General features: G+C 45.5%; 2 long non-coding RNA genes across 2 annotated transcripts in view; both read right to left on the reverse strand.

Moving 5' to 3' along the window:
- Nucleotides 1–624: 624 nt before the first annotated feature.
- Nucleotides 625–2753, reverse strand: LOC138802820 (uncharacterized). Its single transcript, XR_011364811.1, has 4 exons — nucleotides 1837–2753; nucleotides 1305–1717; nucleotides 1023–1158; nucleotides 625–870 (listed from the first exon to the last, which is right to left on the reverse strand). It is a non-coding gene; the product is annotated as an uncharacterized lncRNA (long non-coding RNA).
- A 34-nt stretch (nucleotides 2754–2787) lies between these two features.
- LOC138802821 (uncharacterized) overlaps nucleotides 2788–13805 on the reverse strand; it is a 44624-nt gene continuing 33606 nt past the window's right edge. Inside the window, exons 2-5 of the long non-coding RNA XR_011364813.1 lie at nucleotides 5552–5651; nucleotides 5330–5427; nucleotides 3945–4474; nucleotides 2788–3699 (exon numbers count right to left, since the gene is read on the reverse strand). This is a non-coding gene — a long non-coding RNA (uncharacterized lncRNA). The remainder of the gene's footprint in view (nucleotides 3700–3944; nucleotides 4475–5329; nucleotides 5428–5551; nucleotides 5652–13805) is intronic.

Here is a 13805-nt window from a genome sequence, read left to right on the forward strand (position 1 = left end):
GTGCATAGAAGAGAAAAGGGTAGAGATAGGTAGAGAAAAGAACAGCAACTCTCATTGGTGTACAGAATCACAGAATACAACAATAACCCGGCTCTACTACAGCTGTGTGGCATACATACATATATACAGTGACATCTTGTGGTAAAACCTTAGAATGCACCTTTATTACCACTTTGCATTAAAGTACAGGGCTTCTGCGCCAGGTGCACGAAATAGAAACACCCATGGTGGGACACCACAGCTGTTTTGGGGGTTTTGCCCCTCTTCAGTGCAGAGCACGGTGTTGGCAGCTAGGGAGAGGTCTATCGATGTGGGCCTAAGGGGTACTAACTAAACGGTCTCCACAGTGTTTCTGTCCTCCTGTAGCAGGAAATTCAGATCTCCGAACCAAAATACATCCCAATAACCAAACAATCTGAAGTTTAACAAACTAGGGCGGGAGAGTGGTAGATTCTTTTCGCTGTCTTTACACAGCTAAAATAGCTACAGAGCCTCTTGCAATACCCCTTTATCCAACCAATTCCTTTTTCTTCCCCTTCTCCTATTTCCAATCAGCTCCAGCCTCCCCCTTCATGACCTCACTCCTCCTGACAACATGAGAGATGACAAAAACCTGATCTGTAATCGATGTTTAATCAAGGGGGGAATATGTGGTTTCCTGATGATATTAGAACGCCCGGATATTATGGAGCACAGTTCAGGAATTACCATCTTATCTATTTTATTTTAGTGTGAGAAGAAACTGGAGTGCCCGGAGGAAACACACGTATGGGGACCACCCATGTAGGCACAGTTAGGTTTGTAGTTGTCTTTCTCCTTATGGCAATGCTGTAGGCCTCACGGTCAAACTGTCCGCCACACAGTGGGATGCTGGAAGGAGAAAAATATATAGAGGTTAGACATATAATGTGAAAAGTGACCACCTAGGTGTATAGATGCTGCCATGCAGTGTGAGCTCTGGTATAAGGTCCATGTAGTAATGGAGGGATCATACAAACAGCACGGAATAAGACAATACTTACTTATTGTGACCAGGCTCCAGCTTTACTTGAAAAGTAGCAAAAACGAGCGATGGTCCGAACTCCTCACAAGTGGGCAAGAGTCGTATTTCATGACTTGGATGTTGTCCTGATATTTAGTTTTGTGAAGCACCCTGTCCTGTAGAGGTCATGGAAATAAAACACGTCATCCAAAATGTCAGTAGCATCCCATTACATTGTATATATAAGGTGACCATCTACTGAGCCTACAAGAGTTATGATGTGGTGGAATATGATCATATAGCGGTCATGAGCATATCTTACCGTGTATGATGGTATTCTTTGCTTTGCTGAGGTGTCAAATATGTTGGTGCCAAGATGGAATTTGTATGTAGGATGGAACTTGATGACCTGTTCTTAGAAGCCCTCAAATATAGACCCTTGGGATTAAGGGGGAAAAATAGAAGTTTTAAAAGCTGCAAAATGAGAAAAATAAAAAGCAAAAAAGTGATGACTTTCAGGTGGGGATATCAGCCATCATGTCCATAGGAATAGATCTGTCTACTAGGAAATAACTTTGCTTTTAACTTCATTGAGAGAGTCGTGAACGAGGAGGTTGGACGTGTCTCTTCCCTCAATGATTTTTAGAAGATTCTCCACAGTGTTCCTCTCTTCCTGGAGCTGGAAGTTGAGGTCTCCGAATCAAAATAAATGATGGAACCGGTTGGTGACGTCTCCTGTAGAATCAAATACACAGGTCAAACTGTGAGACTACATGAAAACATCAGACTCTCAGCGATAGGAATAGTGTGAGATGAAGGAAACCATAGGGGGCAGGTACACAAGTCCTACTCACCAGCACTGGTTTTGTGAAGCACCCTGTCCTGTAGAGGTCATGGAAATTAAACACGTCATCCAAAGTGTCAGTAGAATCCCATTACATTGTATATATAAGCAGGCCGTCTATTGGGCCTACAAGAGCTATCATTTGGTGGAATATGATCATATAGCATTCATGAGCATATCTTTCCGTGTATGATGGTATTCTTTGCTTTGCTGAAGTGTCATATATATCGGTGCCAAGATGGAATTTGTATGTAGGATGGAACTCGGTGGCCTATTCTTTGAATCCCTCATATAGACCCTTGGGATTAAGGGAAAAAAATAGAAGTTTTAAAAGCTGCAAAATGAGAAAAATGAAAAGCAAAAAAGTGATGAGTTTTAAGTGCAGATATCAGCCGTCATGTCCATAGGAATAGATCTGTTTACTAGGAAATAACTTTGCTTTTGGCTTCATTGAGAGAGTCGTGAACGAGGAGGTTGGACGTGTCTCTTCCCTCGATGTTCTTTAAAAGAGTCTCCACAGTGTTTCTGTCCTCCTGCAGTTAAAAATTCAGGTCTCCGAACCAAAATACATGATGGAACAGGTTGTTGACGTCTTTTGTAGAATCAAATACACAGGTCAAACCATGAGACTACAACTACATGAAAGCATCGGACTCTCAGCGATAGGAATAGTGTGAGATGAAGGAAACCATAGGGGGCAGGCACACAAGCTCCGTCCCTTAGTTCGGGGCAGGCGAAGGCCCTGTATCATGGTTCTGTAATCCTCAATTCTTTTGTAGACAGCCCTGTCTACCATGGAAAAGAAACATATTAACATAAATTAAATGTGTATTACCTGCAACCGCCAATCCCACAAACTCTCCTATGCAGGAAGACTAGAGCCCCCCTTACCTGTACCTCTGCCACCAATGTATTATTATTATTGCCCCAACTTTAAGACCCCCCCCCCACACACACACACCTCATGGCTGCAAAACTAAGACCACTGTGTCCATCCCAGCCATCCTAATAACCAAACAATCCCAGGTTTTACAAACTAGGATGGGAGAGTGGTAGATTCTTTTCCCAGCTCACCCTGTTCTGTCGGCCTCCCCTAGGCATTCTGCAGTACAGTCCGGCTTCACTATACTCTTTGACTGACTGACATGATGTTTCCTTTTCTGTCCCCAGATGTAGCAGCCGCGGCTTTGCCTTTGAGCATCAGGTTATAATGCACACATCAGCGGCTCTAGGACAGATCTCTAGTTTACAACACTGCTCTATAGGCCATAACTCCTCAGCAAATGCTCCGTACACCCAGTGACTGACAACATAAAACCTGATCTGTAATGGTTGTTTAATCAATAGTCGACTATGTTGTTTCCTAATGATATTGTAACTCCCTGATATTATGGAGCGCAGTTCAGGAATTACCATCTTATATATTTTATCTTAGTGTGGAAAGAAACCGGAGTGCCCAGAGGAAACCCACACATGGGGACCCCCCTGCAGGCACAGCTAGGTTTGTAGTGTAGGACAGAACTCGATGACCTGTTCTTTAGAGCCTTCAAACAAATATAAACCCTTAAGATTAGGGGGGGGGGGGGGGGGGGGGGAATAAAAGTATTAAAAGCAGCAAAATGAGAAAAATAAAAAGCAAAAAAGTGATGACTTTCAGGTGGGGATATCAGCCATCATGTCCATAGGAATAGATCTGTCTACTAGGAAATAACTTTGCTTTTGGCTTCATTGAGAGAGTTGTAAACGAGGAGATTGGACGTGTCTCTTCCCTCGATGTTCTTTAGAAGAGTCTCCACAGTGTTTCTGTCCTCCTGCAGTTGAAAATTCAGTTCTCCGAACCAAAACACATGATGGAAGCGGTTAGTGACATTTTCTGTAGAATCAAATACACAGGTCACACAGTGAGACTACATGAAAGCATTGGACTCTCAGCGATAGGAATAGTGTGAGATGAAGGAAACCATAGGGGGCAGGTACACAAGTCATACTCACCAGCACTGGTGTTCTGCCATGGAAAAGAAACATATTAGCAAAAATGGAAAGGGTTATCCAGGCCTAAACTAGTCCAGAAGTGGCTGGAGCCGAATATCTAGGGATATATTAATACCAGATACTTACATCTTAGATGGGAAGTAATGAATAGGAATGATGTCCCGAATATACTGAAACTGACCCCCAAGGCTCCTTTGGTTTTGAACTGGTGGAATAGCCTTGTGGTAATGTGGGCTTCTTCAACCCCCGTATAAGCAATGGAAAAACAGAAAAAAAGACAGTGGTTAGGAGCACTACTTATACTAAAGACATAGCACTCATTTCTCCTAAACGCTGGTGGTGTTGCTACTATGTCATTTCTTAGATCTCCTTTACTAAATACAATAAAAAGGTCCTTAGGCAGGAGATACCATTATCCATAACATCTAAACTCTAGAAGAGGTCTATGAGATGACCAAACTAATAAGTATGGATCATCTATTGGGAAACCAGGGGACTAACTATGATGTAAATGAAAGAAAATGCTTCATACCTGAGCAGAACCAGATCAGTTCTCTCCTTATAAAGATAGTTAAGTATATGACTCCATGTCCGAATGCATTATAGAAGACATAGTGAGGGCCAAGGGTCTCTGCAGCTTGATCTCCCATTCCTGTCTACAAGAAGATAGAAATTGAAAGAAAGAGATTGAAGAAAAATTCTCATCTTAAAAAGTGATAGCAACCCCCCCCCCACATACACACACACAATATCACATAGTGATAGCAATATGTCATGACCTTACAACATTAGAGTAACTGTTAGTGAAGGAACTACAGGCCATGGTGCACCCATGCGCCCCCCCTGCCTGCTCCTCCTCTGTGGCGCAACAGAAGAATAAGGAGAGGGGGGGGGAGAAGGTTTGCAGGCAGATTGGTGCACCAAGACTTGTAGTCCCGCCCCCAGTGCACTAAACAGCTTCATTGGCATATCAACAACATGGAAAATAGTAGGAAATCGGAGCTGCAGATAGCGGTAAGAAAGGTGCCTTCTACCTCAGTGTTTCCTGATCTATGGAAACATTACAGTATGTTACATTCTTCTAAGCTGCTTTTAGTTTTCCTTTAAAGGGGTTGTTAACCAAAAATATTTTTCTTTCAAATCAACTGGTGCCAGAAAGTGCCAGAGATTTGTAATTTACTTCTATTAAAAAATCTCAAGTCTTCCAGTAATCAGTAATCAGCTGCTGTATGTCCTGCAGGAAGTGGTGTATTCCTTCCAGTCTGGAGAGCAGGAGAGGTTTTCTATGGGGATTTGCTGCTGCTCTGGACAGTTCCTGACATGGACAGAGGTGGCAGCAGAGAGCACGGTGTTAGATTGGAGAGAATACACCACTTCCTGCAGGACATACAGTGGCTGATAAGTACTGTAGATTTTACTGTAGTAAAATACAAATCTTTTGCACTTTTCTGGCACCAGTTGATTTGAAAGAAAAGAAGGGTTTGGTGAACAGCCCCTTTAAGAACACATACCTGTTAGGGCATCCTTCCTGAATGCCAATTACATAGATATCCTTGGCAGTATGGTCGTCAGGTGGTAAGAGCAGATCCTGCAGGTTCTCTGGGAAGTCCTGTTCACAATAGATGGATATAAATGATCTATACACGGAGCGACAACCACACTGACATCTTCTGTATAACATACAGTAATAATTTCTCCTTCTGTAGGATGTTAGATGGCATGGCTCTTCCTACCTGTCCTCCCATATACCAGGTGGCAATGTACAGCTTTATCTGTCTGTCTGGGAAATGTTGTCTCAGTTCTTCATCCCCAATCAGATGGCTGTCACTGCTCCTATGAAGACAGATGATAGAGTATAGATTCAGTGACTACTATATCCCATATATCTCAGCACCATACAGTATATGACTAGTATTCTCTATTACTTGTTACTCACCAGTTCCGGATGTTATCGGAGCTCAGTGAGGGCAGGGGCTTGGTCTTATGGGCAGGGGATGGACCTGCTTCCAAGCATGTATGTTATATGACCTTGATATTAGGCTCATCCAGATCTCCTTGTTTAGGGATCTCAGATCATTTATATTTTTGGGATTTTCTCCAAAAGGGCATGATTATTATTCAGCCCTGGTTCTAGATAGTGTGAGATGGTTAAACTACCAGAGAGATGTAACTGTATATAATAATATGTATGACTAAAGATGAGCGAACCTCGAGCATGCCTAGTCCATCCGAACCCGAACGTTCGGCATTTGATTAGCGGGGGCTGCTGAAGTTGGATAAAGCCCTAAGGTTGACTGGAAAACATGGATACAGCCAATGACTATATGCATGTTTTCCACATAGCCTTAGGGCTTTATCCAACTTCAGCAGCCACCGCTAATCAAATGCCGAACGATCGGGTTCGGATAGACTCGAGCATGCTCCAGGTTCGCTCATCTCTATGTATGACATATGGTTTTAAACTGACATTCTGCATTTGGCCAAAAGATGCCACTGTTTTGCAGTACACAGCCTGTGTTGTTAAAGGGGTTATCCAGCGCTACAAAAACATAGCCACTTTTTCCCCTCTCTTGTCTCCAGATTGGGTGGGGTTTGGAACTCAGTTCCATTGAAGTAAATGGAGCTTAATTGACAACCACACCTGAACTGGAGACAAGAGTGGGGGAAAAGTGGCCATGTTTTTGTAGTGCTGGATAACTCCTTTAATAGCAAACTGCACCTGAACTGGAGACAAGAGAGGGGGAAAAGTAGCCATGTTTTTGTAGCGCTGGATAACCCCTTTAAGGCTGTGCTGTTGTCAAGGGAGATAAACCTGACAGTTGAAAGATGTGACCTGAGGGAAGTCAGCATCTATCTAGACATGTAGCGTGCACGCCAGACTTTCTGGGACAGATAATGGGCCTGTAGATAGATTAGTCAGGGCTATTGTCTGTGACAGGCCACAATATATTGTGAAAGGAACATCACAGCATACTCGGCCATTTGTATTGTTATATTGTTTTTTGTGGTTTGGGGAATAGTGTAAATAGTTAATATGATTGTAAGCTGCTGTGCTACACCGCAGACGCCCATGAGAAGCAGCCACATATAATTGTTCCAGTTATTTAGGGGATTAATAGGTATATGGCGGCCGGATTATCTGAGCTCGCTACTAGGTATAATTATTGCATGTGTATACATACAACATGTATATGGCCGACACGCTGTGTAGCACAGGGGTTATCTAAATTGTTATCATCTATTGCTATACACAAATAGTTTTTTTCAGTAAAGTATAGTTTAAGGGGTAGTGCGGCGCTAAGAAATTATTCACAGAATAACACACATTACAAAGTTATACAACTTTGTAATGTATGTTATGTCTGTGAATCGCCCCCTTCCCTGTGTCCCCCCACCCCCGCACGTGTACCCGGAAGTGTTGGTGCATTATACATTATCTGATCCGTGACGCAACGTCATCTTCGGCCAGCTCTCCGATCTTCACGAGTGCCGGCCGCCTCTGCCGCGTCATCAGCCGCGATTAGCTGAGCACAGTTATGCTCAGCCGATCGCGGCTGAGCATCGGATGACGCGGCAGAGGGTGGCCGGTATTCGGGAGAGTGGCAGCTGTTCGCCGGCCGCCCAAAGAAGACGTCACAGACTCAAGATCGGAGACGGTGGTCGGCAAGTGACAGGTGAGTATAGCGCACCACACTTCCGGGTACACGGGTGGGGGTGGTGGGACACGGGGAAGGGGGCGATTCACAGACATAACATACACTCACCGGCCACTTTATTAGGTACACCTGTCCAACTGCACGTTACCACTTAATTTCTAATCAGCCAATCACATGGCGGCAACTCAGTGCACTTAGGCATGTAGACATGGTCAAGACAATCTCCTGCAGTTCAAACCGAGCATCAGTATGGGGAAGAAGGGTGATGTGAGGCCTTTGAATGTGGCATGGTTGTTGGTGCCAGAAGGGCTGGTCTGAGTATTTCAGAAACTGCTGATCTACTGGTATTTTCACGCACAACCATCTCTAGGGTTTACAAAGAATGGTCCGAAAAAGAAAAACCATCCAGTGAGCGGCAGTTCTGTGGGCGGAAATGCCTTGTTGATGCCAGAGGTCAGAGGAGAATGGGCAGACTGGTTCGAGCTGATAGAAAGGCAACAGTGACTCAAATAGCCAACCGTTACAACCAAGGTAGGCAGAAGAGCATCTCTGAACGCACAGTACATCCAACTTTGAGGCAGATGGGCTACAGCAGCAGAAGATCACACCGGGTGCCACTCCTTTCAGCTAAGAACAGGAAACTGAAGCTACAATTTGCACAAGCTCATCGAAATTGGACAGTAGAAGATTGGAAAAACGTTGCCTGGTCTGATGAGTCTCCATTTCTGCTTGAACATGACAATGAGGTCACTGTACTCCAATGGCCTCCACAGTCACCAGATCTCAATCCAATAGAGCATCTTTGGGATGTGGTGGAACGGGAGATTGGCATCATGGATGTGCAGCCGACAAATCTGCGGCAACTGTGTGATGCCATCATGTCAATATGGACCAAAATCTCTGAGGAAGCTTCCAGCACCTTGTTGTATCTATGCCACGAAGAATTGAGGCAGTTCTGAAGGCAAAAGGGGGTCCAACCCGTTACTAGCATGGTGTACCTAATAAAGTGGCCGGTGAGTGTACATTACAAAGTTGTATAACTTTGTAATGTGTGTTATTCTGTGAATAATTCGTTACCGCCGCACTACCCCTTTAAGTGTTTATGGCGTTATAGTATGTATGCTATGTATATACAGTGGGGAAAATAAATAGGAGTAAGGGGAGGTGGTCAGATGAGACCAAAATAGAACTTTTTGGTATCAACTCCACTCACCATGTTTGAAGAAGGATGAGTACAAGAACACAGTCCCAACCTATAAAGAATGGGGACAGAAGCATCATACTTTGAGTGGGAGGGGGCTTTCCTGCAAAGGGGACAGGATGACTGCAGCATATTAAAGTCATGATTGATGGGGCCATGTATCCTGACAATTTGGCCAACAACCTCCTTCCCTCTGTAAGAGCATTGACGATGGGTCGTGGCTGGCTCTTCCATTATTACAGTGACCCGAAACACACAGCAAGAACAACTGAGAAGCCGCTCTATAAGAAGCATTCCAAGTTCCTGGAGTGGCCTAGCCAGTCGCCACACCTGAACCCAAGAGAAAATCTTTGGAGGAAGCTAAAACGCAATTAAAATGTGTATGGAGGAGTGGGACATAATCCCTGCTGCAGTGTCTGCAAACCTGAACTACAGGAAACGAAGGTTTCTGGACCAAATACTATGTTCTGTTTTTCAATTGTATAAAATCCTTATTTGATGCAATAAAATGTAAAATAATTATGTATAAACCATACAATTTTATGCAGTCATCATTACTAAGTGGTGCTGCCACCTACTGGCCATAATAATAATCTGCCTTCCATTACAGGAAATCATTATTACAGCTCTGCAGCCCCATCCTCACTCCTTGTGGGACCTTTGTCTACCCCTTCGAGCATGCAGAATTCCTCCTATGTGGTGGAGGCCCCAGGCACGCTTCCTTTAAAGGGGTTATCCAGGATCAGAAAACGCATAGCTGCTTTCTTCCAGAAACAGTACCACCCGTGTTGTCAGGTTGTGTGATAATACTGCAGTGAGGCACAGGGGAGTTTGTTGGTGATCTCCCTGTCGGGTCAGCTGGTACAGTGGTGTGGTAGCTGAGTGTGATCCCTGTTAGGCTTCTTTCTCCTTGAAAAAACTTAACACTGCACAACGATTCTAGTGCTCACAGGGAGAACTAAGTGGCTGAGCTTCTTCTCCACACTTCTACTCACTTCACCTACAACCACTAACACTCACACTTCCTGCCACCAGGAACTAACTCCTCCTACAGGGGCTAACTAAACCCTCCTGTGAGTGGTGGCAGGGTAGGCAGCTGATATGGGGCCCGTGCAGCCAGTAGCGGATTATAATAGGTCTGTTTCGGGAGGCAGCCCGGGGCCCTGAGCCCATGCCCCCCCAAACAGACTTTTACTTTCAGTGATGTATTATCTCCAGGCTAAAGTTTTGCCACGATTTGCATAAAATTGCTGCATTTTACAGCAATTTTGCACAAATCAGGGAAAAACTGCAGCCAGGAGACAATGCAGTAATATTAGAGAACATACTTAACCCCTTAACGACATTGGGCATAAGTATACGCCCCCGCAGGGTGGTCTTTAACGCAAACGGGCGTATACTTACGCCCGATGTTTCCCCGATTGCTGTGTGTTCACACACAGCGGTCGGGGAAGATGGCCTGCTATAATGTATAGCAGGCCATCTCTGCTCGTCGGCACGAGGGTGATTAACCCCTCCCGTGCCGACGATCGCTGCTATATGCTGATCTATACAGATCAGCATATAGCAGCTGAAAACAGCACCAATCGCCATTAGTGTCCCCACTAAAGATGGCCGCGGTGCCACCCCCACGATCGCCGTGATAGGCAGGCCAGTACCGGCCGGCCCATCATGGCGATCAAACTGTAAAAAAACAGGTAGCTGAGGGGTGCAGAACAGGTGTGTGTGGTGCAGGTGTACCATACTCACCTGATCTGGGCGTCCGGAGCGAAGATCTGCGATCCGCGCCGTCCTTGCGTCTTCTTTGGGTCACTTCCGGGTTCTGTTGTCCAGCGTCGGAAACCTTCGGTAACGCTCGGGTTTGGCGGGTCTCGGCAATCTCCAGCAGCGTCGCTCTACTGCCCCCTAGCGGCTGATCAGTGAATATCATTCACTGATCAGTTGCTTTGAGTTAAAAAGATTTTTATTTTTTTTTTCCAATTTTTTTATTTTTTTATGCCTTAACGCCGCTGAGTGCTGATCAGCATCGCACGTAAGTGCGCCGCTGATCAGCAACTCCTCCTTTTTGGCGTAGGGGCGTTTTTCCCCCCTATATCCTACCGCCACTGTCTGCTGATAAGTGCCGCACACAAGTGCGGCATTTAGCAGCAGCTCCTTTCTTGGCGTAGGGATATTTTTTCTTACTGTCAAAAAAACACTTAAAAACACTACACTACACCACACTACATGGAATAAAGTTTTACACTACACACACTACAGAACACATTTACATACCCCATATACTAGTCCCCGTATAAACATGGCCCCCAGGGTGTTTTCGTTGTCAGACACATACGTTATTATTGCCTCCGACACCGAAACAGCCAGTGAGGATGAATGGGGGGATCCTTCTTTCCTCCATTCATCCTCATCATCCTCATCATCCAGTGACGTGTCTGGGGGGTAGCGTAGCGCACGCTGCCCCCCAGACACATCTTTTCCGCCAGTACCGTCCAATAAGAGATGACGGTATGGCGTGAAATTCTACAAACTCTGTGAGCGTACCTCAGGGTACACTTACAGATCCAGGGTAGGTGCACACTGCGGAATGGCGAAGGATAACCCTTTGTGCATTCCGCATCTGGCACTCGCCGGCGGACTGATGGAGGCGTGCGTCTCTACCCGTGTCATAGACTCCATTCTATGCACGGGCAGATTCCGTCGTCCGTCCAAAGAATGAACACGTTCATTCTTTGGACAGAGGGCGGAATCCGCCCGTGCATAGAATGGAGTGTGACACGGGTGGAGACGTGCGCCTCCATCAGTCCGCCGGCGGGTGCCAGATGCGGAATGCACAAAGGGTTATCCTTCGCCATTCCGCAGTGTGCACGTACCCTTAGAGTGTATGAAGGAAGGGACACCCGAATCCAGCCCCCCGGGGCCCCCCCCCCCCCCCCCCGCATCCTCCGAGTTAGTGGGGAGATCATTCGGGAACTGATCTTCCCACTGCTGGATAAAGGCTACCACCTGTACGGGGATAACTTTTATACCAGCTTCCCCTCTTCTGGTCCGTCGCTGCCCGAGCTACTGTAGCTTGCGGCACGATCCGAATATATCAGAAGCAGTAATAGAGCCCTAATATTTAGCAGCCATGGAGCGGACCCAGCGCTTCTGGATATGAAGGACCCCGTATCGCACCAGGGCAACATTTTCCAGGTGACGTCCCCCACACTGGAGAACAGGAGACCCCAGAAGAAGTGCAGAGTGTGGCGTAACAGGGGGATCAGGAAGGACACCATTTTCCAGTGTGACACCTGTCCTCATCACCCCGGCCTCTGCATACTGGATCACTTCAAGGCGCACCACACGTCATCGGAGTTCTACATTTTCTAAATTCTGTCCCTTATTCCTATTTCAGGGGTCACGTTGATCCAGGGATTATTCTGATTGCCATTATGGAGTCGGGAAGGAATTTTTTCCCAGTGATGAGGCTACTGTCGTCTGCCTCACGAGGGTTTTTTCCTTCCTCTGGATCAACACAGGTTGAATTTGATGGACACCTGTCATTTTCAACCTTATAAACTAATAATTGGCCTAATACCCCCAAATAAATTAGAATGGTCCCTTTTCCCCAGCTAAATAGGTATGGCCGCCATTCCCATTAGAGGATGCCATGATGCAATTACAAAGCCTCTGTGCGGCCAGGACAGTAGAAACCCCCCACAAGCGACCCCATTCTGGAAACTACACCCCATAAGGAATCTAACAAGGGGGGCAGTGGGGATATGGCCCCCTGGTGACGGCCACATTTGGGACGTGAAAATGAAAAAAAAGGTATTTTTTATTTTCACACCACATGTTCCACATATGTGCCCGTTAACAGTGGGGTCCATATGCTCACTGCACCCCTTGTTAGATTCCTTATGGGGTGTAGTTTCCATAATGGGGTCACTTGTGGGGGGTTTCTACTGTCCTGGCCGCACAGGAGCTTTGTAATTGCGACATGGCCTCCATCCTCCATTCCAGCCTCTAAATGGCGCTCTGTCCCTTTGGTGGCTTGCTCTGTGCCCATATGGCAAATTATGTCCACATGTGGGGTATTTTCGTACTCAAGGGAAATTACCCTACATGTTTTGTGTTCACTTTCTTTTTTAACCCCTTGTGGAAATGGAAAAAATCAAGGCTAGACCAACATTTAGTGTCATTTTTTTAAAATTTTTACTCTAAATCATTGATCTTGTCATGATTTTTTCATTTTCACAAGGGGCTAAAAGATTAAAAAAAACACAATGTGTAGAGCAATTTCCCCTGAGTACGGAAATACCTCACATGTGGACATAAAGCGCCATGCGGGTGCAGGGTAAGCCTCCAAAGGGAAGGAGCGCCATTTGTTTTTTTGAGGCTGGATTGGATTTTGAGGAGCCATGTTGCATTTAAAAGGCTCCTGTGTTGCCAAGACAGTTGAAACCCCCCACAAGTGACCCCGTTATGGAAACTACACCCCTCAAGGAATGTAACAAGGGGTGTAGTGAGCATATGGACCCCACTGGTGACGGGCACAAATGTGGAACAATGTGGCGTGAAAATGAAATATTAAATTTTTTACACTATAATGTTGGTCTAGCCTTGAATTTATCATTTTCACAAGGAGTTAAAAGAGAAAAAAAAAACACAAAATGTGTAGAGCAATTTCCCCCGAGTACGGAAATACCCCACATGTGGACATAAAGCGGCATGCGGGTGCAGGGTAAGCCTCCAAAGGGAAGGAGCGCCATTTGGCTTTTGGAGGCTGGATTTGGATGGAATGGATTTCAAGGGGCCATGTTGCATTCAAAAGGCCCCTGTGTTGCCAAGAAAGTTGAAACCCCCCACAAGTGACCCCATTATGGAAACTACACCCCTCAAGGAATGTAACAAGGGGTGTAGTGAGCATATGGACCCCACTGGTGACGGGCACAAATGTGAAACAATGTGGCGTGAAAATTAAATATTACATTTTTTACACTATAATGTTGGTCTAGCCTTGAATTTATAATTTTCACAAGGGGTTAAAAGAGAAAAAAAAAACTAATTGTGTAGAGCAATTTCCCCCGAGTCCGTAAATACCCCACATGTGGACATAAAGCACCATGTGGGCGCAGGGCAAGCCTC

The sequence above is a fragment of the Dendropsophus ebraccatus genome, chromosome 10 (genome assembly GCF_027789765.1).
Source record: "Dendropsophus ebraccatus isolate aDenEbr1 chromosome 10, aDenEbr1.pat, whole genome shotgun sequence".
In the NCBI taxonomy this organism is placed as follows: Eukaryota; Metazoa; Chordata; class Amphibia; order Anura; family Hylidae; genus Dendropsophus; species Dendropsophus ebraccatus.